Source organism: Cetorhinus maximus, chromosome 14 (assembly GCF_964194155.1).
Source record: "Cetorhinus maximus chromosome 14, sCetMax3.hap1.1, whole genome shotgun sequence".
Classification (NCBI taxonomy): Eukaryota; Metazoa; Chordata; class Chondrichthyes; order Lamniformes; family Cetorhinidae; genus Cetorhinus; species Cetorhinus maximus.
Genome location: NC_135892.1, coordinates 52226860 through 52252178, shown reverse-complemented (window position 1 = coordinate 52252178; position 25319 = coordinate 52226860). Strand labels below are relative to the sequence as shown.

The 25319-nt window shown below is 43.2% G+C and overlaps 1 long non-coding RNA gene across 1 annotated transcript in view; it reads left to right on the top strand.

The window, feature by feature from the left end:
* The first annotated feature begins 1087 nt into the window (after nucleotides 1-1087).
* The window catches only part of LOC144690132 (uncharacterized), a 77597-nt gene continuing 53365 nt past the window's right edge, over nucleotides 1088-25319 (top strand). The window contains exon 1 of the long non-coding RNA XR_013578761.1: nucleotides 1088-1170. This is a non-coding gene — a long non-coding RNA (uncharacterized LOC144690132). The remainder of the gene's footprint in view (nucleotides 1171-25319) is intronic.

Here is a 25319-nt window from a genome sequence, read left to right as displayed (position 1 = left end):
CTTTGAGGCCTCTGCAAACCTGCCGGGATGGATCCTGGGTGACAGGAGATATCCATTAAACACCTGGCTGATTACACCAGTTAGAAACCCTCGAACTCCAGCCTAGGAAGACAAGGAACCCTACAATGCATCCCAAGGTTTCACAGGGGCCAATACGGAGCAGACCATCAGAATCCTGAAAATGAGGTTCCACTGCCTGGACTGCTCTGGCAGAACATTACAATATTCACCTCAAAGAGTCTCGATCATTGCAACCATCTGCTGCATACCACACAACCACGCCCAGCGTAAGAGGGAGGCCTTGCCAAAGATGGACATAGAGAAGCCACACTCCTCATCAGATGCAGAGGATGGAGAGGACAGATTAGGGCAGGCAAGCCTTGTGTTGTTGTTCCAGCACAGATTCCAGAGCCATGGAGAGACACGTGAGGAAGGCCCATGAGTCTCTTTTTCAACAGGTTTCAGCATGCCTGATGCCTTTGAGAAGCCAAAAGCACTGGGCCTTACACTCATGGGACCTCTGCATCTCCACCCGACAGCAATTCACCAGTGTGCTCTGACAAGTGATTCCATCCTTACTGCCCAAATCATGGGAATGTTGATACTCCCCTTTCACCCGTACATACTTGCAACTCATTCTGCAAACAATCGCTCTGTTCACCAGGTCCCAATAACAAGACTGTCCATCACACATGAATAAAGTGGACAAGACTATTTAATCACACACGAGCATGGACTGGAATATAACATTTGAACACCTGTGCAACCATCATGCACCAACGTGTTCTTACATATATGGTTATGGTAATTCTGATGCGATGTAACCCCAACGACTGCAGCTGAGATGCAGACAGGCTGCTGAGTGATTGACGTCACGATAAGCTTACTCTGCATACTTCCAGCACATGCTCCCTTCACTCACACTAACATTCTACCCAAGATGATTCACTGACTTATACCAGATCTCCCTAGGATGATGAATCTTCAAGGCTGAAGCCTCATGCACAGAAGTGACTCATCAGGACAGTAAAATGCATTGTGATAAAAGTTATGGTTTTCCCATTAATATTTTTTCCTTATCCCTCAGATCCAAGAACAACTCTAAGCATAGGGGATGTAAGGCCTAAAGATTTCTCAGAAGTATTAATCATCTTCTCCTGTGAAAGATTTGTAAGTACAATTATATTCTTCTTCATGATCGTAAATTAAATAATTTCAGGTCCCTTGTTTTGTTTGCCACTTTCTGCATATTTGGTCACTATTTCTCTACCATAAAGTTATCTGTTTATAACTGAAGTGTACTCTTGTACTTCTTTCTACTTTCTCTTGTGTCAGTATAATCATAAATTTAGAAATTCTAGATGGCTTCCATCTTAGCGGCAATAACATTTTCCCTCCAATCAAATAAATGAGGAGGTTAGTTTTAGTTCTAGATAACTTTATGGATGTCTGGCTTATACTTGGTATATAACCCCTGAATAACTTATAAGGAAAATGAAGATCACAGGAAGTTGTGACAACATTTGGAAGGAATGTTAAAAGAGCACCTCACCCAAAGGATCTTACCATTTCATATTTGTTATTTGAAATTTGTAGTTGATTTATTTTTGCTGAGGTTATATAAGATGTTTAAGGAAGATTAATAACTCATATTAGAATATTTTTAAGATAGTCATGCTAATTTTTTGAAAAATAAATGTTTAATTTTGAAAAAAAAAAACTATTGTACTAATTTACAAAGCTTCACATGGCACAAATGTATATTGGAAACTTGGTCATGGAGACCATTGGGACCTCTAGGATTATGGATCACAAGAGAATGATATAGTGGCCACACGTGACTTTGGTCCCTGAATTCAAGATATGTACTTCAGGTATGCAAAGTTCTGTGCCTGGAGCATCAATTAAGAAGAAAAACTACCCCCAAAAGAGAACATTTATATTGAGTTAAACTTCACTGCTGAAGTAGGTAACAGCCACCGGTGAATCCACAATCTGGTGTTCACAATGTGGGATGAATCTTGGGAAATTACAGGTACACTGCCCATGATTTTCCATCCATCAAAATTTATGGTTGAAAAATCACAGGGTAGAATGCTTCTGATTTATTGTGATGTACTTCCTGCAAGTGCTAATACCTGTTGGAAGTGCCACATCACAGAATCACTTAGAATAGCGCTGTCCAGTAATACAGACTGACCAATTGCCTGCATGTATACATATTTGTACATAGCACTAGCTATTGAGGGGCTGCTGTAAGAAGTATCTCAATCAACAACAGCTTGCATTTATATAGTGCCTTTGATATAGTAAAACATCCCAATGTACTTCATAGAAGCAATGATCAAGTCAGCATTATTCAGGCTGAAAGTCTTTTAAAAAACAACCTTATTTCTCTGCCTTAATAATTTAAAGAACTTGAAGGGTAAAGCATGTTAAAAGACCAACTTTAGCATTATATTTCTTAATGACTGAAGTATCCAGCGCACAAGAACTGACAGATTTTTTTGGAAAAGTTGTAATGAAAGTCTTTCCTGATATTTATCGATGAATACAGTTTTAATTTAATAAATCTCAATGTAGTATGAGAATAATGTTTTTGGATAGTCGTTTGGTTGTGCAGAACTTGAGTCTTGCTGAAAAAGACAAGAAAAGTTTAGCAGTTCACTGTCAGGCATCAGTTAACTGGTGCATTCTCCATAGCAACACCTCTGCCAATCAGAATGTACATGCCAACCAATCAGTACTTTCTTCTCATGTAGTGTAAATTGTTGTTCCCTTTATATTTGGTATTCTTGCGAATTGTCCTGATGAGTGCAAAACAAAATCTTCGGCAACATGTCTTTTTTCAGCAATACTCAATGTTTTTGGACTTAATCACTGCCCCACCTTCATCCATCTTATATTAACCGCATGGTTCCCTACACCATTTCTACAGCCTAGTGAGGTCAAAGTGCTGATATCTGATGATAGCAGTTTTTATGTTTTTACTGTCATAACTCTTTAAAATGATTAATCCTGTGATTATGGTTTTGAAAAAAAGATTGTTTTTTCTGTAGGTATAATTCATCTTTAGACCTATCATCATTTATTGAGCATTGTCTTCAATGAAAAGACACCTAACAAAACTAGTTTTTGTTTGGGGAAAAAAAGAGCCAGCGAAGTATGCAGCATTTTCATTACAATGAAAGATATGAGCCCAGATCTTCTGCTCTCTGGATGGTTGTAACCCCAGAAGTACCCCGGAAGGTGCACTGTATGAACCCTCGGAAGTCCCAACCCAAGAACTCCACAGGAATAGCCCATCTGACTTATACTTGATATATAGCCCCTGAATAACTTATAAGGAAAAACAAAATATTTTACTAATTCACAGAGCTTCATATGACAGGAGTGCATATTGGGAATTTGGACATGGAGACCAGTGGGACCGTGAGGATTATGGATCATACGAAGCTTATATAGTGTCCACAGATGACCTCGGTCCCTGAATTCAGGACTTTGCATACCTGAATATGAACTTCAGGTATGCGAAGTTCTGTGCCAGGAGCATGAATTAAAAAGAAAAGCTTCTGATGGGCAAATCCTTTGCATCCAGAACCCTCTGAGAAAGTCTCCAACACTGAGTTAGAGTTGGGGGTCTCAAAGGGTTGCGACTCACTTACCAGGTTAGTTACCCAGGAAATGTTAGACAGGAAAAAACCATATCTAACTCCTGGGTGACTATTCAACTAACCCCCCACCCCTGACTCCGACCGACTCTGTCCCGATGCTCTGACCCCCTCCTGACTCGCATGACCCCCTGACCCTCTGACTCCCCCTTATCTCTCCAACCCCTAACCCGTGAACTCTCCAACCCTCCGACTGCCTCCTGGCCCCCTATCCCTGACCCTCTGACACCCCCATCCACCCTCCAACTCACCCTCCCGCCACCCGCCCACTCCCCCCAACCCCACCACCACCCGGAACACTACGAACCTATGAGTCCCACCTGGCACTCCGACTCCACCCCTCAACCTTCTGGCTCCGCCCCCCTGACCTCCAACTACCTCCCCCAATCCAACCTGACCAGACCTCAACATGCTACCCACCCTGCCACCTACCAGCCCATTAATCTGCCACCCTATCACCCTGCCACCAACTACCCTGCCACACGCCCCTCTGCCAACTGCCACACTGCCTCCCACCACCCTGCTACCTACCACCATGCCATTCTACCCAGCTGGCACCCTGCCCACTTAACTCAGTCACAATCATTCACTAACACAGTGAATAGCTATTTAAATGCCCCAAAGATTTTCACTGTGTTAGTAAATAAAGACTTACCAAAATACGGCAGCTAGTGCAGTAAAAAGGGAGCATAGCTTGGCTTCCCCCAACAATCTTACCCAATGAAGAAGCACTCCAAGAAGAGATATGTTCTACATTTCTAAAGAGGCCCAGTTTGGAAGTCTAGGCCAGAAATATGAAGCTCCGATGCTGTGTAAAAACTATAGAAGCGGAGCGGCAATCAATGATTGCCACACCTCAGAAGAGTCAGCCCACATTTGGGTACATTTTGCATCACTGTGCCCAGTCTTTGTAGACAAAAATATTTCTTTTTGTGGAAGTTGGCAGTCTTATAAATGGTCAACTGTTGTTGTATTTAAGCAAAAAGGTTTATTCATTCACAAACTTGTGGTCAGCTCAGTATTTTCCGTTTTGGCAGAAGTCTGGGAGTTATTGTAAAGAAAGCCAACAGCTTAGAGTGCAGCATTTTGTTGCACTATTAGAAGTCCTCAACTGATTTTATTTGAACTAAGAGCAATCCTGCCATTGTTTTCAAGGAAAGAATTGGAGCCAAAGCAAGAAAGATGTCAGTGAAGCCCAACAACCCTGCGCAGCATCAGTGATAACTTCTTATTATTGGTAATAGGTGCAGGATTCAGATAAATTTTAAAAATACATTGTTTTCTAAATTAAGTTTGTGATTTCCTTTACCACAAGTACAATTGTTTCTATATATTCTTTCGTTGGATGTGGGCCTTTCTGGCAAGGCCAGCATTTGTTTTCCACCCTTAAATGCCCTTGAGAAAGTCGTGGTGAGCTGCCTTCTTGAACTGCTGTGAACCATCTGATGTAGGTACACCCACAGTGCTGTTAGAAAGAGAGTTCCAGGATTTTAATCCACCAAGAGCGTACTAAAAGTGGTATGGTTCCAAGTGAGGATGGTGTGTGCCTTGGAGGTGAATTTGCAAGTGGTGGTGTTCCCATGCATCTGCTGCCCTTGTCCTTCTAGTATGATAATTTGCCATGGCAAGGGCATCTAACAGTGCCTGCTGTTAGTTTGACGTGCCCTTGCATATTCAGGGAGTAAACTCTTTTGTGTGGCAAGTTGTTGGAAGTGCGAACTGATAACATTGCAGTGAGGGAAATCAACTGTCTGAGACTTGAGTGAACAGGGCAAGCAACTGTATATTTTCTTATCAATCAGATTGATCAGGTATAGAAAGAGAGGGGATGAAAGATAAAATTAGAAAAGAGAAAGCAAAAAGAGACAGAAAGGCAAAGTTCAACAAAGTAAAATTTGACATTTTAAATATCTCCAACAACAATTAAAACTTAAAGGAATGAAACTCCACACTTGTAATAGTTCATTTTCAGTGTCAGAGAAGTTGATTGGCAGTAATTAATGTTTGTAGCAGATCGTTAAAAATATGCTTAGACTGGAATGCACAAGACTTAACTTTCTGTGGCGGATTTAGTTTGTATCTACAAACAAGTAAGGGAACTTTACGTTATTTAATGTATTCATTTCATTCTCTAAGTCCGAAATCCATTTTTTTTTAAAGAAGTGAATGGCAGAGTGACACATCATGGAACACAATTTTGGTATTTCTACATTTAACCATGTATCTTCTCTTGCCTGCATTTGTTTGAGAATTTGTGAATAAATAAGAGTGACCACAATTAGTCTCATTGTTATTTCAACAGTAAATAATGGGGAGAATTTTCCCCATGTCGGGCGGGCCATGTGAGAGCGAGCGTGGGTGGGCGCAGACCTGATCGCCACCTGCGAACGGGTCTGTGCCGCTATTTTACGCAGGCAGGCCAATTAATGCCCACCCAGCGTAGTTCACAACTCCCGTGCTTAGAAGGAGTGGGTGGGAGGCGGCGGGCCCACTCAGACCACTGGGTCTAATGACGACCCGGCGGCCTGTATAAATGAAGACCTGGCAACCTTGGAAAAGCTGCTTACAATAGTTGGGAGAAGGGCTCAGCAGGGGGGCAATGTTGGTGACGCAAGTCTAGAGGGTAGGCCATCTAGACCATCGGGTCAGGCCAGGCCGAAGGGTAGGCCGTCGGGGCAAGCCAGGCCGGATGGCAGGGCAGCGGGGCAGGCCAGTCCGGTGGGTAGGGCGGGGAGCCAGTGTGCCCTTCGTTTTTCCAACAAGTGCCTATCTGCCCTCCTGGAGGAGGTGGCAGCACAATGGGGGGTCCTTCTTCCGAGGGACAGGAGGCGGATGCCTTCCCACCTGACCAAATGTGCCAGGAGGTGGCTGAGAGTGTTAGCTCCCATGATGAGGTGCGGCGCATATGAGTCCAGTGCTGCAAAAGGTTCAAAAATCTCCTGCACTCGGGAAGGCAGGGTGCTAACATGCTGGGAGGGGAGCATCCAGTTGGCGGGGCACCAATCCATCTGCTGGTGTTTGCGCTCCACGTGTTTGTGCCTCCTTGCTTGTCAAAGTGACACTTTGTGGTGCCACATGTGAAGGAGGCAGCATTTGGCCAATGGGGGCAGTGGGTGGGGGTCAGCCCTGGCTTGTGGCGGAGAGGCATCATGAGCCACCTTCTGACGGGATAGCCCTTGTCACCCAGCAGCCATCCATCCAGCCGGGCTGGAGCGCTGAAGAGCATCGGCACCTGGGAGTGTCTGAGGATGTAGGCATCGTGGGAGCTGCCTGGGTACCTTGCACAGACTTGTAGAATCAGCATCCTGTGATCACACACTATCTGCACATTCATGGAGTGGAAGCCCTTCCTGTTGACGAAGGCATCGGACTCACCTGCTGGCGCCTTGATGGCCACATGTGTGCAGTCTATTGCACCATGGACACGGGGGAAGCCAGCAATGGCCGCGAAGCCTCTGGCTCGCTCTGTCTGGCTGGCATTGTCCCAGCGGTAGTGGATGAAAGTCTATGCATGCCTGAATATAGCGTCTGTCACCTGCTTGACACAAGTGTGGACAGCTGATTGGGAGACTCTGCAGAGATCACCGATCTCCAACCCCTGGAAGGAGCCAGAGGCATAGAAGTTGAGGGCAGCTGTGACCTTTAGAGCCACTGGTCTGGACTGCCCACCCACACAGTTAGCTGAGATCTCAGGGCCTATCATCTGATAGATGGATGCGACTGTCTCCCTTGAGAGACGGAGCCTCCTTTGGCACTGCACCTCAGACATATTGAGGCAGTTGCTTCGCCATCTGCAAACCCTGACAGCAGGATATTGGCATCTTCTGCGGCCCCTTCCACCTTGCACTTCCCCTTGGTCCAAAGCCCCTTGTGCCTGCGCCTCTCCTCCCAAAGGTGGCTGCCTTGGAGGCTGAGTATGGACTCCTGGCCTCCTCCCGCTTCTGGCGCTCCCTTCCTCCTCAGAGGAGGTGCCTCCAGTGGACAGCACAACTCCCATTCCCAGGCTAAGGGAAGGCTGCCTGAAAGCTGCAGGCCCCAAAAATAATCTTTACTGTAGTCCTAACCAAGGCTTTTACTCCTGTCCTAGCAGCTGGTTTGAGTTTTGCAGTCTTCCTGCTCACACAGGGAAGTATAAGTTACTCTCAATATTTGTCCTACAGTGAGACAACACTTCGGGGGCCTATAGATGACTCCAACCGATGACTTCTTCCCCTTGCTATTGCTTATTTCCACCCAAGCTGATTCCACATAATGATCTATTTCACCTATATTACTACTCACTGGATTGATACATTCCTTTATTAACAAAGCTACCCAACCTCCTTTTCCTTTTTGCCTATTTTTGCGGAATGTCAAATGTCCCTGAATATTGAGTTACCCTGTATTAGCTATCAAGTTATGTTCATTTATTTCTATTTGTGCCGTCAACTCACGGTCATCAGTGCCAGGCTTTGCAGGCAGCACCACATCACTTTTAGGGGGGCTCACGACATCATGAAACTAATTTTTAGCCTTCTTGCCATATTGTCTGCTCACGCCGCCGAACATGCCCAGTGCCAGTGGGCATGGATAATTCTGCCCAATGTGTTTAGTTGGGAGGGTGCTTTCTACCCAAGCTCTCCTCCAGGTTTCATCAGTGTTATGAAGTCAGAGGTGTTTGATTTGTATTCAGAGGGTGTTTCTTAAAGCAATGAAGTGAGTTGGGGGGTGGGGCTTGAAGGTCTCTATGGATGGGGAGGTCCAAGTTGCTGTTGATCCGGGGTATTTCACTGTGTTTCTGCATTCCATCAAATGGAGGGAGGGGTGATATTTGAGAGGGCTGGTAACCACTGAACTGGGGGCGATCTCAGAGGTCCAGAGAGTTTTCTCATTACTGAGTGAAGTTGTGTGCCAATGAGCTTGGTGTGATGACTTGAGGCCCGTAGAGGTGCACTCAGCAGTCAAGAAGATCAGAGCTCCAGCAGAAGTACAAAGGGCAGTGATCTTTGCACCCCAACTTGTGCCAGCAAGCTTACAGATGATGTTCATTCATGCCTTGGTCTTTTCAGCAATATTTCAGAGGTGGTGAAGCTAAGTTAGAGAGTGGTCAAGGGTCACTCCAAGATAGGTGGGATCAGGTCAAATCGCACTTTTCATTTAGTGTGTTGTGTGCCTTGCAATTCTCAAGGTGAAATGCAGACACGATGGACTTGGCTAGGATTGGTTGCAGTCTCCACTTGTAGAAATAGTCAGCCATTTTTGACAATCAGAGTTTCGCATGACTTCTATACACTGGAAGGATTTTGCCTGAGTTGTTAAAACAATATCGTTGGTGTAAATAAATTTTCATGATGATGTGGTTGGTTGTCAATTATGTAGATGTTAAAAAGTGTCAGTGCCAGGACACTGGCCTGTGGGTGACTGTTATTGAGTGTTCTTGGAGTGCTGACCTTGCCCCATAGGTAGACCTTCATCCTTCTGTTGCTCAGAAATGGATAATCACAGCCTTCTCATGGTCCACTCTGATAAGCAGATTCTTGGACTCTCGAATCTGTAACCAATGTCATTGAAACGGCAACTGAATGCCCTTTCTAGGCCTTCCGGGCAACAGAGCAAAACTAAAAAAATAACTGAGGTAGCCATCCAGACAGCCTACAAAGGCTATGGGCCGTAACTTCCAAGCTCCAGGCCGGTGTAACTGGTGGGTACCCCAAAGATGCGCTGGGGAACTCCCACCACCCCCCACAAACCCCCCACAACCCCCCCACCCCACCCGCCGAAGTTCACAGGTTAGGATTGCACTCAATTGCCCGGGAAGTACGATCACAAACTTCAGATGGTTCCAACTGTGTTATATCAATAGTTAACCAAAAAAAGTTAGAAGAATTAAAACCACTACTAACCTCTGGGTAACTATTGTACAGTCCCAAAACAACTCCCCCATGGGACTCCCCCCACATCCCCAAACCCCGAGGGGGCTCCCCCCACTACTTCATCAACTACTCCCCACAAGACAGCCCACCTCGACAGAACTGCCCCGGCCCCTGACTACTCCTGCCATGAAACTCCCCACCCCCACAGGACGCTCCCGTCACCCACAGGAACTCCCCATCCCTGCTGGACTCTTGTCACCCCCTCCTCCACAGGGACTCCTCCCACTCCTAACTACCCACATCCCCCATAGGACTCCCCAGTCCCACAAGGACTACCCACCTCCACAGGATGTCAAAGACTTTTGAACCTGGCTGGACCTTTAAACTTATCCGGTTTACAGCAGCTAATGCTGTACAAAAGGGGCATAGCTTACTTCATGTGGCTGAGTTGCCCTCGATGGTAGGCCCCGGGAACGTGCTGCACTACACAGATCTCACCTGTTCTGAGTTGGAAGGTCGGGTGGGATAGGAGCATCTGGATTTCCAGGTAAGTACTTTCAAGCGCAGTGGCAATCCGAGTCAATTGCCACTTCATCGGAAGCTACAGCCACATTGACTTCCAAGACAGTGCATCAACAATCTTTCTTTCCAAGGACAATCCCACAATGAAACAAGCTGCCAAAGGAAATAATCACAGCCCCATCGCTTGGAATCTTCAAGCCCCATCTTTAGATTGTTTCCATATAAAAGTTTTCATTGTCAGAACTACCATTTCAGCAAGCCATGCCTGGTTTAACTAGTGCGTCTGATATAAATGTTGGTGGAATACAGATTTTAGTCTGTGATACCGACACAACTAAAGCAGGCGCTAGCAAAAGAAGCAGAATACTAATTAACTCCTATTGCTGAACAAACACAGAAGCTGCAAGTTAAAGTGTTTAATGCTGCAGCTCCATTCAGTAATATTCCAAAATCTGATGTCTCATGCTGTTCTGCCACATTATATTGTTTTAAATATTTTAATATTGTAAATGAATAGCCAAGAGGTGGTTGAAGTTTCTTATCATATAGTTGCAGGAACAGAGAGGAGCTTGGTTGTATCATTTTGTGAACATTGCCACGGGAGCTACTTGATACAGATTAACCTCATGAACTGCAAATCGCACTTTTTAAATATTGATATGTAAAATATTGTATAGCTCAATTGTTATAGAATCAAGGAGTGTGATGTTGTTCTTTTGGTATGAGTGAATGAGAAGGATGGTTTTAATACGTTATTATAGTTAGTTGTCCAGAATATGTGTTTATTTTTAATTTCCAAGAAGAAATACATGTATTCAGTGCTTTGCTAATTTGAGTGCCATGTACACAAAAAACTGACGTCTATTAGCTAACCATTTTAAGAGAACTGAATAGCAGACTTTCTCATTCTGATACAAAAGGGGGAGTTAATGGATGGGTTGAGTGCAGGAGGGGTCAGTTCAAACAGGGCTGTTGTCCTCTTACCACTTGTCCATAAACAAAGCTGTTTTGAATTAGTTTTTAACTCAGAATAAGCAGTGCTGTGCTTCCCCAACACCTCAGTTTTTGTGTGACCCAATTTTGCTAATAATCCTACAACTCGTGTTAGGATTAACTCAGAAGGTTAGTTTATTTTTACGAATTCAAAACCCGCAAAAAGGAATGTTCACAACTTTCCACTCCACATTCACACAGAAAAGGGAAGGATAGAGGAAAGGAGGTTTACAATACAAGGACCATAGAAAAACTGAATATTGGTTCACATGAGTTCCAGAGTCCCAAAATCAGAGTCCAATGCGGAAATCTTTCACATAGGCCTTCGATGGTTGGCTGGAGGGAGACCAGTGTTGTAAGATTCACTTTTTCAGGTGGGTTGATGTCATACGATGAAGTAAGCATGCAGAAATGGCGTCAGTTCTGTAGTCGAGGATACAAAATATTCCCGTAGAGTCCAGTAGATGGGCCAGTGGCCGAACCTGGACAGAGCTTGCTTCTGTATGGCCTGCCAAATGGAGGTTAAACAACAGACAGGCTGCACAGCTCATAGAGGTAATATTAAGCTGCTCAAATGCCAGGGTCTTAGTTCATATAATCCTCCTTCTCCACAGTGACTTCAGCAAAGAATGTTTAGCCAGCGTCTGAAATTTGGCTTTGTTTTCAGGACTGATAATGCCTCAGCCATTAGGGGTTGAAAGGGGTGCCATTTATGTTGAGGGTCTGGTGTTTGGGAAGCTGTTGGGCGGAATCATTCCAGATTTGCACTAAGTGTAGTAGTGGGTGGGTAAAACTGCTTTTCACGCCATCACATCACATTTCTTATGCATTCACAGGATACACACCGTTTCAATGGCGGGCGGGTTCCAATTCACCTGCCATGCCGTCACCTCGCCCCTTCATCATGCCAGGCAGCACATTTAAAGTACAGCTACACTTAGTGCTTCCAGCCCAGGACTGCAGCAAAGAAGACATGGCCTCAAAAGGCAAGAAGGCTGCAGCCCTCGAGCACTTTTTGGATGCCGTGGAGGCTCGCTGTGCTGTGTTCTACCCCTGCTCTGGCCACAGGAGGGGCAGCTACATCACCACTCTGGCTTGGTAGGTGATGGCATCGATCGCCACTGCCAATGTTGCACTGAAGAGGTTGACCATCCAATGCAGATAGAAGATGAATGATCTCATCCATGCAGCTAGGGTATGGCAACCATCTCATTACTCTAAACTCTCAAACTCAAGCCCATCACACATTCACTGGCATCCCACTCACTGCCAGCTCAAGGGACATCACCACCCATTCTCACACATATACCCTCACATGTCCATCTGTCCTCATCTCCTCTGGAGACTGCCCCCTCAGCCATCACCATCTTGAGGCCACTTGTACAGATCAACATGTGCCCCCACAAACACCCTGGGATACCCTCCTTCCCCAGTATCGCCCTCACCCTGCAGTTTCTCCCCTTGCCTGAGGCCACTTCTCTCCCTTCCCCAAGCAAGATCTTGCCCTGCAACCATTGAAAAGCCACCCACATATGGCTGATCTGGTAAGGCGAGACCTACCCATGAGCCCTCCTAAAAGCGATATGGTGCTGTCTGTGAAGCCTGGCACTGATGATTGTGGGTGCTGACTGAAGCAAGGTAGGCAAACAAACTTTGGAATCCCAAGCGAAGTGCAGCCCGCCAAATGCACGCCTTATATGTGCTGTTATAAAACACGTCGGCGTGTTTTCCCGCTGACATGAGCTGACGATCAGGCGGGGGGGATGAGTCCAGCGGGCTGATGTATTATGATGAGGTTCCCGATGTCCGATGGCGGGGAACACGACCCGCCATCAGTGGGCGGAGCATATGATCACAAACTGGTTTAATGACATCATGAAACTGATTTTTGGCCTTCTCGCCATATTGCCCGTTCACGCCAATGAACACACCCAATGTTGGCTGGCATGGAAAATCTTGGCCATTGTCTCAACAGGTCGCTAGCAAGGCTGGGTTTATCAAAAGCAAATAGAATTCCTGTAGTTCCCTTTGAAATTGGTCTGAACAGTCCCAGGTTGTCTGTTCGAAGCTCCTTAGGCATATCAAGATGTGACACTCCTGAAACTGAGGAGAGAATGCTTTTGTCCTGGAGACTGTTGGGGGATAATTTCCAAACAGAGGGTCAACCATCTTAATTGTTCAGCAGAAAAGTTCAGTTTAAAAATAAGAGATAGTAATAAGGATAACGTTTTAAAATATATGCAAGATTTGGGTTTTCTGTTCCATGCCGGATGAAACCATCATTTTAAAATTTTGCCTCCAAGGGGTACAGTAGCATAGTGGTTATGTTACTGGACAATTAATACAGAGACCCGGATTAATGATCTGGAGACAAGTTCAAATCCCATTGAAGCAGATGGAAATTGAAACTTAATTAATTAAAAGCTGGAATAAAAGCTAGTATCAGTAATGATGACCATGAAGCTACTAGATTGTTGTGAAACCCATTTGGTTTACTAATGTTCTTTAGGAAAGGAAATTTGCTGTTGTTAGCTGGACTTGCCTATATTTGACTCCAGGCCCACAGCATTGACTCCTAACTGCCCTCTGAGAAGGCCTAACAAGCCCTTCAGCTGTATTCAAGGAGATGACTCACCACCAACTTCAGGGAGAAGGCAAGAGCCTTTATAGAACTTGTTGTGGAGTTCAGGAGTATATAAACCCAGCCCTCCATTAGGACCGTCCCCAAAATACAAAGGTCCCCAGAGTCAGGAATTGGACCCCCCCACTGGGCGAGAGATTGGACCTCCCTGGGATTGGGTACCCTTTCAGGTTCATGGTTTGGCTACTCATCCTCCATTACCTTGTGGTTGAACACCTATCCTGCGGTCAGGGATCAGACCTGCCAACCCACAAACTGGGATCAGACCCTACTCTCAGTCATGGATCGGACCTGCCGGCTTTCTCAGACATTCTCAGTGCCCAACTGGAAACCAAGTCTGTCAATCAGGCTGACTTCTGGACAGGGAACCTGTCAGGGTGAAAAGAATTAAAGCTCCAGAGCATGCATAGAAACCTGGACTTACGGAATTCCCATCCACCCACCCACCTCCACGCTGCACCCCCCCCCGGCCCCACCCAACACCCCGCCTACATAATGCACTTCGTAATATCCAGGCTAATTACCTTTTAAGTTTAATGGGCCAGTCTATTGAAATATCACATGATTACTCTAACAGGAACAACTAACTGGCGAATAGGGATCTCCTCTGCGGCCATAATTCCTGACTATATTAAGACACCTACAGGTAGAGAGGAAAACAATTATAATGAAGCACATAAGTCTACATGAATCTTAGAAGATCAAGTTATAGACACTTTGAAGTCCTACTTGAGTTGCCTAGATAAATCTGGTGGAACCTTGTAGTACATTCCAACAAGAGATCCAGAGTCACTGTTGTTTGTTGCATTCTGCATAACATTGTCATAAAAAAGAAAGAACTGGTATTTATGTAGCTTCTAAATTATATTCATGATCTCAGTGTCCCAATGCACTTCACAGTCAATGAAGTACTTTGAAGTGCAGTCACTGCAGTAAGGCAGGGAATCATAACAGCCAAATTAAACACAGCAAGGTCCCAGAAAGGGAAATGAGATGTGCAACTAGATAATCTGTTTTTTTATTGATATTGGTTAAGGCATAAATATTGGACAGAACACCAGGAAAACTCTCCTTCTCTTCTTCAAATAGCGCCATGGGATCTTTTCCTTCCACCTGGAGTGCCTCGGTCCTGACTGAAAGACGCCACCTTTGATGATGCAGCACCTCCTCTGTGTGGCACTGAAGTATCAACCTAGATTCTATGCTTGTATCTCTAGAGTGGGGCTTGACTCATACGTGCACAGTAGAAAGGTGAATGGGAGCAACAAAACCATGTCTGCAGCCAGAGAAAGGAGGCAGCAAATTATAACTGAGTGTTTTTACCACATAGAAGCTTAGAAACCAATAAAATATCCCACTTGACTGTCATTCTCTCCCCTCCATGCACACAAGAGATTGTTGAGTTGAACCTTGCCTCCCCGAAGAGTCCCTCTTGCATGTGGTCATGTAAATTCAACAAGTCACAAGCATCCAAGGAAATAAATGTTGATGTCTGTTGCCATTTGTTTAATATTTCAGAATGATATTCATCAGCATGTTCCAACAATTTTTTACATTCGAATTGTACATATTTGTTACCACCATGTCTATTCATTGTGCCAGCCACCTTCCATGCTCTAGCCTGTAATCTAATAATTCTATGAAGTGCATCCTGAGAGCAATACAGGATTGGGATGTAGATTGTTGAGAAGATTTTTCTTAGAACTGAGGTGACTTGTCACAATGAAGCTACTGTACCAGAGGGGCCTACCTCCAACAGCTATTCCTTTGCATTATCTAATGATCATAAGAACATAAGAAATAGGAACAGGAGTAGGCCATTTGGCCCCTTGAGCCTGCACCACCATTCAATAAGATCATGTGGTCAGCACATGTCTACAGCTCCCTCAGGTGCTGGAATTGGAGGCTGGGAGCATTTTTCACTAGAAGCTCACCCCAACTGCACGATAATGAGGGGTGATCATAAACTGACTCATGCTGACAGCTCCAGGCAGCCACTGCATATGCTTTACCCAGCATCGCTCATGAACAAAAATTAGACCCTACTTGTTTCACTGTGATAAATTAGTATTAACATCCAGCTTCAATTCAGAGTTCAATTTTTATCAAGTCACAGAGTTAAAACTTCACCCTAGCCCTGAAATAATGCTTTTTGTTATAAAACCTATCCAGGTCTGTACCTACTATAGAAGACTGAACTCAGCAAAAGTTATCATGAAGGATGAGAAGGACAAATGAAATAATTATTCTAATATATGATACATTTTATATCAAGCTTAGCTGTAAAAACTACATATTCTAAAAGTAATATTAATTCTGATTTGACCTCATTTGATTTTCCAACTTCATGTATAATAATGTTTCTGTGCTCCATTGTTACAGATGTTAGGAAATGAATGCATTCTCATATTTGATAGGTTACAAAGGAAATGCAGCAATTAAACATTTCAGAAAATGCTCTAAAAATGTTGCACCTTCCTCTCGATGTATTCTGCAGTGTTATTCTTCAGTCACCTTCTTGTGCAATGTTAGATAGTGAATGTTCCAACAGCATTGCCATTGACCGTTGGATTAACAATGATTGGATTAACATGAATGCTTTGCCACAGAAGTTCATGAGCAGTCAGTTGCAGTGGGTTCCATAGCATTTGTTTAGTAACAAAAGCTATTCCATATTCATGGTCAATTTCTCCATCAGCTTTTTATGAGCATTGATAATGTAGAAATTGTAATCATCTGAAGAGTGTACACAAGAAAATAAAGAGATTATTTTCTATGGTGAGATTTCCTGTTATGTAGGATGTTAAATTTTCATTGAACTGTTAACCAGCAAATGCTAGCTCATGAACACAAGAGCAACTCACAGCCCATACAGTTTGAAGTGAGAATGATATGTCTTTTAACCCGCAGCATGCCACAAATTTGTTTCCTCTTGGGACCATCAATGAAAATATATATTTGCCAGCAGCATTTCCTGTGACTGACCTACTCACATTTGAGTCACATCGGAGTGGCTTCATTGGTGATTATCTCTGTTGCAGTGTCACTAATAGCTACAAAATTTGCTAGCCCATGGAGCTAAGATTTTCCCTGGGCCAGCAAGTAGTCTATGGATTAATAAAAATCGCTAAAATAAGTTACATAGATTTGCTTTAGTAGAACTGTTTTTAATTTGTTTCTGTAGTGTATATGAATGACAAACGGAAAACATAGGTACTCAGCGTTTTAATGAAAACCTATTAAAAAGCATCAAAACACAAATACTTAAATCGTCATATTTGATTGTGGCAGTTCTTGCATATTATGCAGGACAGCTCTTACTCTTCCAATCTCTAGTGGGATCAGACATTAATTTCTGTAATATGAAAAAGGGCACAGCCTAAATTAGAGAGGTTACAGTGAAGGCAACTAAATTGATACCTTAAATTAGGCACTATATGGAGAAGCTAAAGAAGTTAGGGATGTTCACATAGGAGCAAATAATTCACTGGGGCAATTCTATTCGGGTATTCAAGATTCTAATAATATGACTGACACTATCACAACTGTACCCAGGGAAAAAGGCTCAAACTCAGAAAAGAGAAGATAAACAGATAATTTAGAATTTATACAATGGCTTATGGATAGTTAGAACAGACTGCCTGGAGAGGCAATGCAAGTGGATATTGTTGGCGAAGTGGAAATTGGACAGATATTTAGCAGAAAAAGTAATTGAAGGGTATGGAATATATTTGATTATGGTATCTCTCAAACTTCAGGACCAGCTAGATGGACTGTAATGATGTATATTAACTCTACATGTTTTGACATTCCTATGTACCACACAACAGTTTAACTTGGTGGTGACAAACCCTCTTGTTAAATTCAAAATATTCACTCAGACAGGAGGACTTATTTTATCAGATTAAAAAGATAGAATGAGATTGTTTGTACAAATAACAGTGAGGCTAACAGCACTTAGCATTATTAAAGTGCACAAGTGTGGACAGCAACTTCTGTGGGCTACACTTGCACACTTCTAAGCAAGAGGTTGTTGTCTGAATTGCCTTGTTCCTCCAAATAATGTAATCTACTGGTATCTCACTGAAGACTCAGCATGGAAATACATTGAACAGGCATGAAGTTGCTGTACTTATATATTTATTCATTGCATTCACTAAAAGTTAGCGTTTGTCCATTCTATTGTAAGTTCTGAATGGTGTGTTATGTCTTAATTACTGCTAAACAACAGGTAGAATCTTACCAGCCTCATTGAGGCAGGTGCATGTTGCCTGTTTAGGTGGCTCCCTGACACAGTCCTGCCACCAGGTCAGTTTCCCAGGGGCAGTTTGCCATGAGAAAAAAAGCAACTTGCTAATTGATGGGCAGCCAATTAGTCCTATTAATGCCCCACTTGGGGGCCAGGTAAAACCAGAGCCTCAGCCACAACCAATCTGCAAAAGGGCTTCCTTTCCATACTGATGGCCTTAAAAGCTAATCACACATTAGCTGTGATTCCACGATTGGACAACATTTGCTAAATAAACCTCAGTGTGCTAAGAATTATGCTGATAACCAATTTAAGATTGTCAGTCAGGCTCACAGTCTGGTGCATTTGCGTGCACTAGAAGCTACATATATTAATACACAAGGCCCTGTTCTTTGCAGACAGAAAGAACATGTACACACATTGCGCCCAGTTTCAGCTAAACAAAATAAGTGACAACCATTCGCTGACTCATTCCTCAGGGCAATGCTTTGACCTGTCAGGGTCTAGCTGCCTGGTTTAAATTTCAAACAATGATTGGCAGTTAACTGTCAGTCACCATCACTGGTGCATGCTCCATGGCAATGCCACTTGCCAACCAATCAGCACTCTCTTCATATACAGTATAAATTGGTATTTTCCCCTTAAATTGGTATTCTTGTGAAGTGTCCTGATGAGTGCAAGACAAAAAACTTAGACATAACTCTTTCTTCAGTAATACTCAAGTTCTGTACTATCAAATGACTATTTTCATTATTGTTGGAGATTCAAAACATATGAAAAAATATAAATCAAACTTTTCTTTCTGTCTCTTTTTACCGCACTCTCTTAATCCCATATTTCATTCTTTCTTTCTATTTTGATTTCTGTACTTGATTTGACATTAAATTCAATATTCGGGTTGACACTTTATGGTTCAGACTCTGCACTGCTCATTAACAATTCTTCAATCTGACCATATAAGGTGATATCCAGCTGCTTGCCCCATTCACCAGGTCTCATTTCCCCTGTAGAGGGTGCTGTACCAAAATGACTTTCAAAACACAATAGGTTCCAATTTGACGTGCCACATAAAGTCTATGGGAAAGTGTAAATGTATAATGGCTGGCACCATTTGCTCACAACTGAGAGCAAAATTCATCCCCAAAGCTATATAGTTTAATGGCCACCCTTCATTCAGTTCATGCCAGTTTAAGGTACTACAGGCCTTATGGATAACACTTAGTCCTCCTCAGTATGACTACAAAACCATGGGCAAGGTTTTGTCCCTGCAACAGGGGATATCTCACTCATTGGAGAACTGGTGAGTACCTCACGCTGTTTCTTTATGGGAGGCCTGATGCTATTAAGTGCCTGTCAGGCACTTAACAGCTCAGCATCAGGCCTACTGCTGGATTTAGGACTCTGGGGGCAGAAATGCTGCCCGTTGAGAACTGCCAGCCAATCAGAGGCTGGCGGTAATTCATTGCCAGCAGGCCAGTAATGCTCAGAGGCCTTCACCAACGATCATATCTGAATCCCTGGACACAGGTGAGTGTGGGCAGCATGGGGGTCGCGGAGAGGGTGTCACCAGAGGGGGGTGCAGGGAGTCAGAGGCAAGGACAGGTGTTGGATGTCAGCGCCCCAGCCACGCTGCCTTTCCCAATGCTGGGTCCCTAGATCGGGCACTCAATACATGTCAATGAGGGACTTCCTCCCCCATTATGTCTAGCGGCCTTCGGGAAGCACGGGAAAACCATGCGGGTCCCATTTAACCCCTGAGCCATCCCTAAATTCTGGTGGACTCAGGGATAATTGGTGTCAAGTGGCTCATTAATGAGTGTAATTGACATCCTGCTGCCCGTGGCAGGATTCCCGCATCAGGCACTTCCCATCTCTAACTTAATTGGGGACAGTTTCTCCGATACCAGGAATCTGATGAACGTACTCCTGGATGATTCTCTCGAACCTCCACACCATCATGCTCGGTCCAGCAAGCTCAGTTATATTCCCCCAAATCATTGCTTACTTCTCTCCTGTACTGCTCCTGTATTATTCCTGCCCAGTTGTCCAAACATATTGGTTACTGTTGCAGTAAAACAGATAATATCATGGATTAAAGATTTTTGAAAATTGCTACTATGATGACTGTCACTTTAAGATCAGTTAAACCGAGTAGGGGTCACATGATTTGTCGAACCAACGCGTGGCTAGCGCAGGGGAATAAATTCTAGGGAAGGGTTTCCTCGGAAAAATGGCTGTAGGAGGGGCCGGCTGGATACAAGCAGCCACAGAAGCTCTCGTATAAATAAAGTTCATTTTGTTTGACTAAGAAGCCTCAGCGTGTTTCTACAGCTAACATAGTGTTTCCTGGTTCTAGTCAAATATATCCATTACAACGATAGAGTTAACAAGGATTAAACTTCAGGATTTGCTATAAAATACAATTTTTGGTGATTTATTCACTTTTCCCACTAAAGTACCTTTAGCCACGTTGTTATTCCTGACAGACCATAAAATCTGTACTTTAAAATTTTATTTATTTAATTTTTTGTAAACGTCGCTTAGAAATAATGCAACAGCTTCACCCAATTTCTAACTCAACAAATATACTGCCCATACAAAGTAAATGAATCCAGATGTGTGTTTACTTACCTTATTTTAAACTAAAGCAGCAATGGAGACATTACAAGTGGGCTTAGTGTCCCTTGGCTTCAGAAGGGAAAAGTCCGCCAAGGCTCACACACTGGTAGCTGCTGCAAAGTGCACACGTGTAGATACTGAAATGAGGACAGGATTGGGATTAACTGTGATGTCCCTTCTCCCTCCATTGTAGAATTCGATGCCAGCACTAACTAATTGGCTTGACACTTGAAACATAGCTGATTCCTGGAGGCAGCGGAAGGCTACTAAAGCCTGTGGAATTGTAATCCAGCATTTAGGAGAGGAGAGAAAATTAAAGGATTAAAAAGAAAGCATAGGTAGTAAACTTCTGAATGTCAAGACACATTAATATTTTGTGTTTTCTTCACTGCCTTTGTCAGTAAAAAATAGAGTTTTGTGCAGAAATTTAATATGTTACCATAAATTAGTAAATATAATTTTATGTGCTATTTTATTGAGGGATAAAGCAGTTCTTTCTCTATGTAACAGGATTCAGTGCAAGTTTATGATAAGTGCGGGATACCAGGATTAAATCTATAATTGTATTTCCTAGAATCACAAAAAAAAGTACCAAAATTGAATGCACAAAGACAGTTCACTTTAACCACTCCATCACAACAATTCTAATTATAAATTGGGTAGATGGAGCAACAAGCAACAATATATGTGATACTTAAACTACAATCTATTTTCCCTGCACCATGGATGCAGATGTTGATGAGATATTGGGCACATTGGTACCTGCTTTCTGGGTATTACAAATGCCCTTAGAGCTCCAAATTAGCATCCACGACACGTGCTCACACTGTGAAGAGACTTGCTTCACATGCCATAATGGTCAGGGCATTAGCACATGCTCAGCCATTTGGAAACATGCAGGTTTCAATGAAAATCAGTGTACAATGCTATTTTGATGCCAGAAGTGCCATTTTGCAACTCAACATCTTCATACCCTCACACAACTGAGTACATGTTCAGCAGCTGTAAGGGCCACCTCCCCCTCGCCCCCAGCCCAACGTTTAAAGAAATCATCAAGCTACTTAGAGATTAGTTACTGTTTGATTACTTCCATCTATTGCTATGATCTACAAATGTTTGGTGCTTTGTATAGTTATTTAAAGTTGCAAAAGTCTAAGTGTGTCGGCTGATGAAGGCTGAGGTTTTGCTGATTTCAAAGCTCCTTAAACCAGTTGCTCCCAAACACTAATAGACATTCTCCATGGAATACAGTATAATTAGGGAAAGTGAACAGAGGCTATGCAGAGCAGGATAAGATGCTGAGGCAGGAGGAGGAGGTGGGGAGATGAGCTCTTAGCAGGAGGGATATTTGCTCAGGAGCAATTCCCTACCTGAGCCTCAACAAGGAACAATGTGTGAAATGTTTGCATTTCAGTAAGGGCATCTTCACTGAAATCTGCCATCTGTTCCAACTACAACTGGAATCTCAGAGCAGGACAAGAATTGCATTGCCAGTGGTTATGAAGGTGACAATGGCCATAAACCTTTATGCATTTAGCTCCTCCCAGCCTGGCCCTCGAGATATTTGCAACATCTCGCTGTTGGCCTTCCACATGTTGTGTAAGGGAGGTCATTTTGGCTCTCTATTGAAAGAGAGATTACAACATTACATTCTTTCTTGACACAGTTAAGCAGTTAGGTCGAGCAGGAAGCTTTATTAGAATCGTAGGCTTCATGCTATGAGCACCATATGTTAATTTAGCCCCATACAGGAACTGAAAAGGAACCCACTTGCACAACATCCAGCTGATGTGTGACCATCATGCAGGCCCATGTCTGGAATCCTGCAGCTGTCATAACAGAATCATAGAATAATACAAGGAGCTCATTTGGTTTTGCGCTGGCCCACTGGAAGAGCAACTCAGCCAGTTGTCATGTCATAAGACATGAAAGAGATCATGAACTGTTTAAATCAAACCCTACTCTCTGCTTATTTATTGCTGGACCAAAAACATGGCTGCTACTGGTCACATGTTTTGCAAGTTGGCTACAGTTCTGGAAACTTCCAACAGTAATTACAGGATAAAGCTCAACCCTCATCCTTGTGGAATCTTACACCTATCACTGTGTGGCCCCATTAAAATCAATGAAACAAGGGAGCACCAGATGGTTTGTCTCCCCAGCCGGATTTCTAACGGAGAGCTTACACATCCTTCTTAAAGTGTTGTGTCCAGAAATGGACACAATACCCCAGCTGCAGCTGAACCACAGTATTTTATGTAGGTTCACCATAACTGATTTGTTTTTGTACTCTATGCTTCCATTTAAAAAGTCCAGGGTTCCTTTATGCCTTTTTAACCACTTGCTCAAACTGCTCTGCAAGCTTCAACAATACGTGTACATATACTCCCAGGTTTCTCTGTTCCTGCACTCCCTTTAGAATTGTACCCTTTATTTTATTGCAGAAAAAAGAGACACGTTGAAGCTTTTTGTCTTGCACTCATCAAGACACTTCACAAGAATACCAATATAAAGGGAAAACAACAATTTATATTGCGTGAGAGTGCAGATTGGTTGGCAAGTGGACTCTGATTGGTAGAGGCATTGCCATGGAGACTGACTTGGAAATATACTGCCGTTCCTTTACTGTTGCTGGGTCAAAATCCTGGAATTCCCTTCCTAACAGCACTGTGGGTGTACCTACACCACATGGACTGCAATGGATCAAGAAGGCAGCTCACCACCACCTTCTCAAGGGCAATTAGGGATGGGTAATAAATGCTGGCCCAGCCAGCGAAGCCCGCGTCCCATGAACAATTTTTTTAAGTGCACCAGTTGATGGTGATTGACAGTTAACTGTTGAGCATTGTTTGAAATTTAAACTAGGCAGCTTGACCCTGATTGGTCAAGGCATTGCTCTGACAAATGACTCAGCAAATGGCTGTCACTTAATTTGTTTAGCTGAAACAGGCACAATGTGTGTACATGTTCTTTCTGTCTGCAAAGAACAGGGCATGTGTATTAATATATGTAGCTTGGACACTGTGTTTTGAGTTTGGCAAGCATGGACTGTTTGGGTATACAGGCATACCTTGCCTGTTGTGAATAGCAGCTGGGACATGCTGTTTGATACGATCCACCAGTCTTTGGGACGTACAGCCTGCATACCTAGCATCATACTGGCACTGAAATTCATATACCATATTATTCATTTATGTGGCACATTATCAAATGTATTTTGGAATTTCAAGTGCACCACATCAGCCAAATCACCCTCAATTCATTTTTCCAATACCTCATCAAAAAACTCAATCATTAAACACAATTTGCTCTGAACAAATCTATGCTGGTTTTCTTTAATTAACCTACGCTTGTCCAAGTGACTATTAATTTTGTCGCAGATTATTGTATCTAAAAACTTTTACACCACCAAGGTTAAACTGACTGGCCTGTAGTCGCTAGTTTTATCCTTGCAATGTTTTTTGAACAAGGGTGTAATATTTGCAATCTTCCAGTCCACTGGTACCACCCTCATATCTAAGAAGGGTTGGAATATTATGACTCGTAACTCTGCAACCTTTCCTTCTCTCAGCATCCTTGGATACATCTCATTCAATCCTAGTGATTTAATTTTAGCCAGCCTTTCTGATGCCTCCTCTTTATCAATTTATAGCCTATCCAGTGTTTCAACTGCCTCCTTATTTCCTATGATTTTGGCAGCAAATTCTTTCTTAAAGAGAAATGTGAAATATTCATTTTGTATCTCAGGCATAGATTCCATTTTTGGTCTCTAATCAGCCCCACCCCTTCTCTTACTACCCTTTAACTATTTATTTGGCTATTGAAGAATTTTGGATTCCCTTTTCTGTTAGCTATCAGTCTCTTCCAATACTCCCTTTGCCTCTCTGATTTCCTTTTTCACTCCTTTTCTGGATTGTAGGTGATTTTACCTCTTTCTTAAGTTCAGAGACTGAGAATTATGATTGACACAATCTCACACTAAATCCAACACATTTAGTAAGAATTTTAAGCAAAACACTTTCAATTAAATCATACAGTTGCCCCTCAGGTGGTCAATCTGAGATGACTGTAGGTCACTTAAGAGTGATCTTTGACCAAGATCTTCTTGCTTGGTTCACCAGGACTCTTCCCATTGATAAGTATCTTCTGTTTTCTTTCTTGAGTGCTCCTGTGTGGGACATTTTCAGGGGTTTACATACAGAGTACAGTGTTTGAAAGAGCTCAAGCACAATCCTCTTCTGGATGTGGATCGGTTAGTTAGGTTCATGATTGACTGTTGGTTGGTTAATGTATTCCCAAGTTATCTTCCATTGGCCTAGTCATAAAAGGATTTCTTCCTGGCTCCCTGTAATTACCTGTCTGGTTTCAAAAGTCTCCACTGATTTCCACCAGTTTGCTGTGATTAACAATTCTACGCAATTCAAATTGTTTCATTCAATTCAGCAGTATCACTACAATTAACAGTATCGATTTAATTAGCAAGTATTGCACCTATCCGGTTTTCAGATAACAAGCACTGCACTGAACTTCTGCACTGAACTGAGCTAATTCATTAACCCTTTCCGTACAGAACGTTCTATATTCAGCCTGGCTCTCACTTCTATTATCTGTTATACGCACCCTTTTTCTGCGTCACCTTACTCCCTATCATCCTCGTACCTGGGTGGGAGGTCTCTGCCTTTAGTTACCCATTCTTTTTCGTGGGAATGTACATGAAGCAAAAACAGAGAGTCACAATAGATATAGTAAAGAAATATTTTGTTAGTTATCTT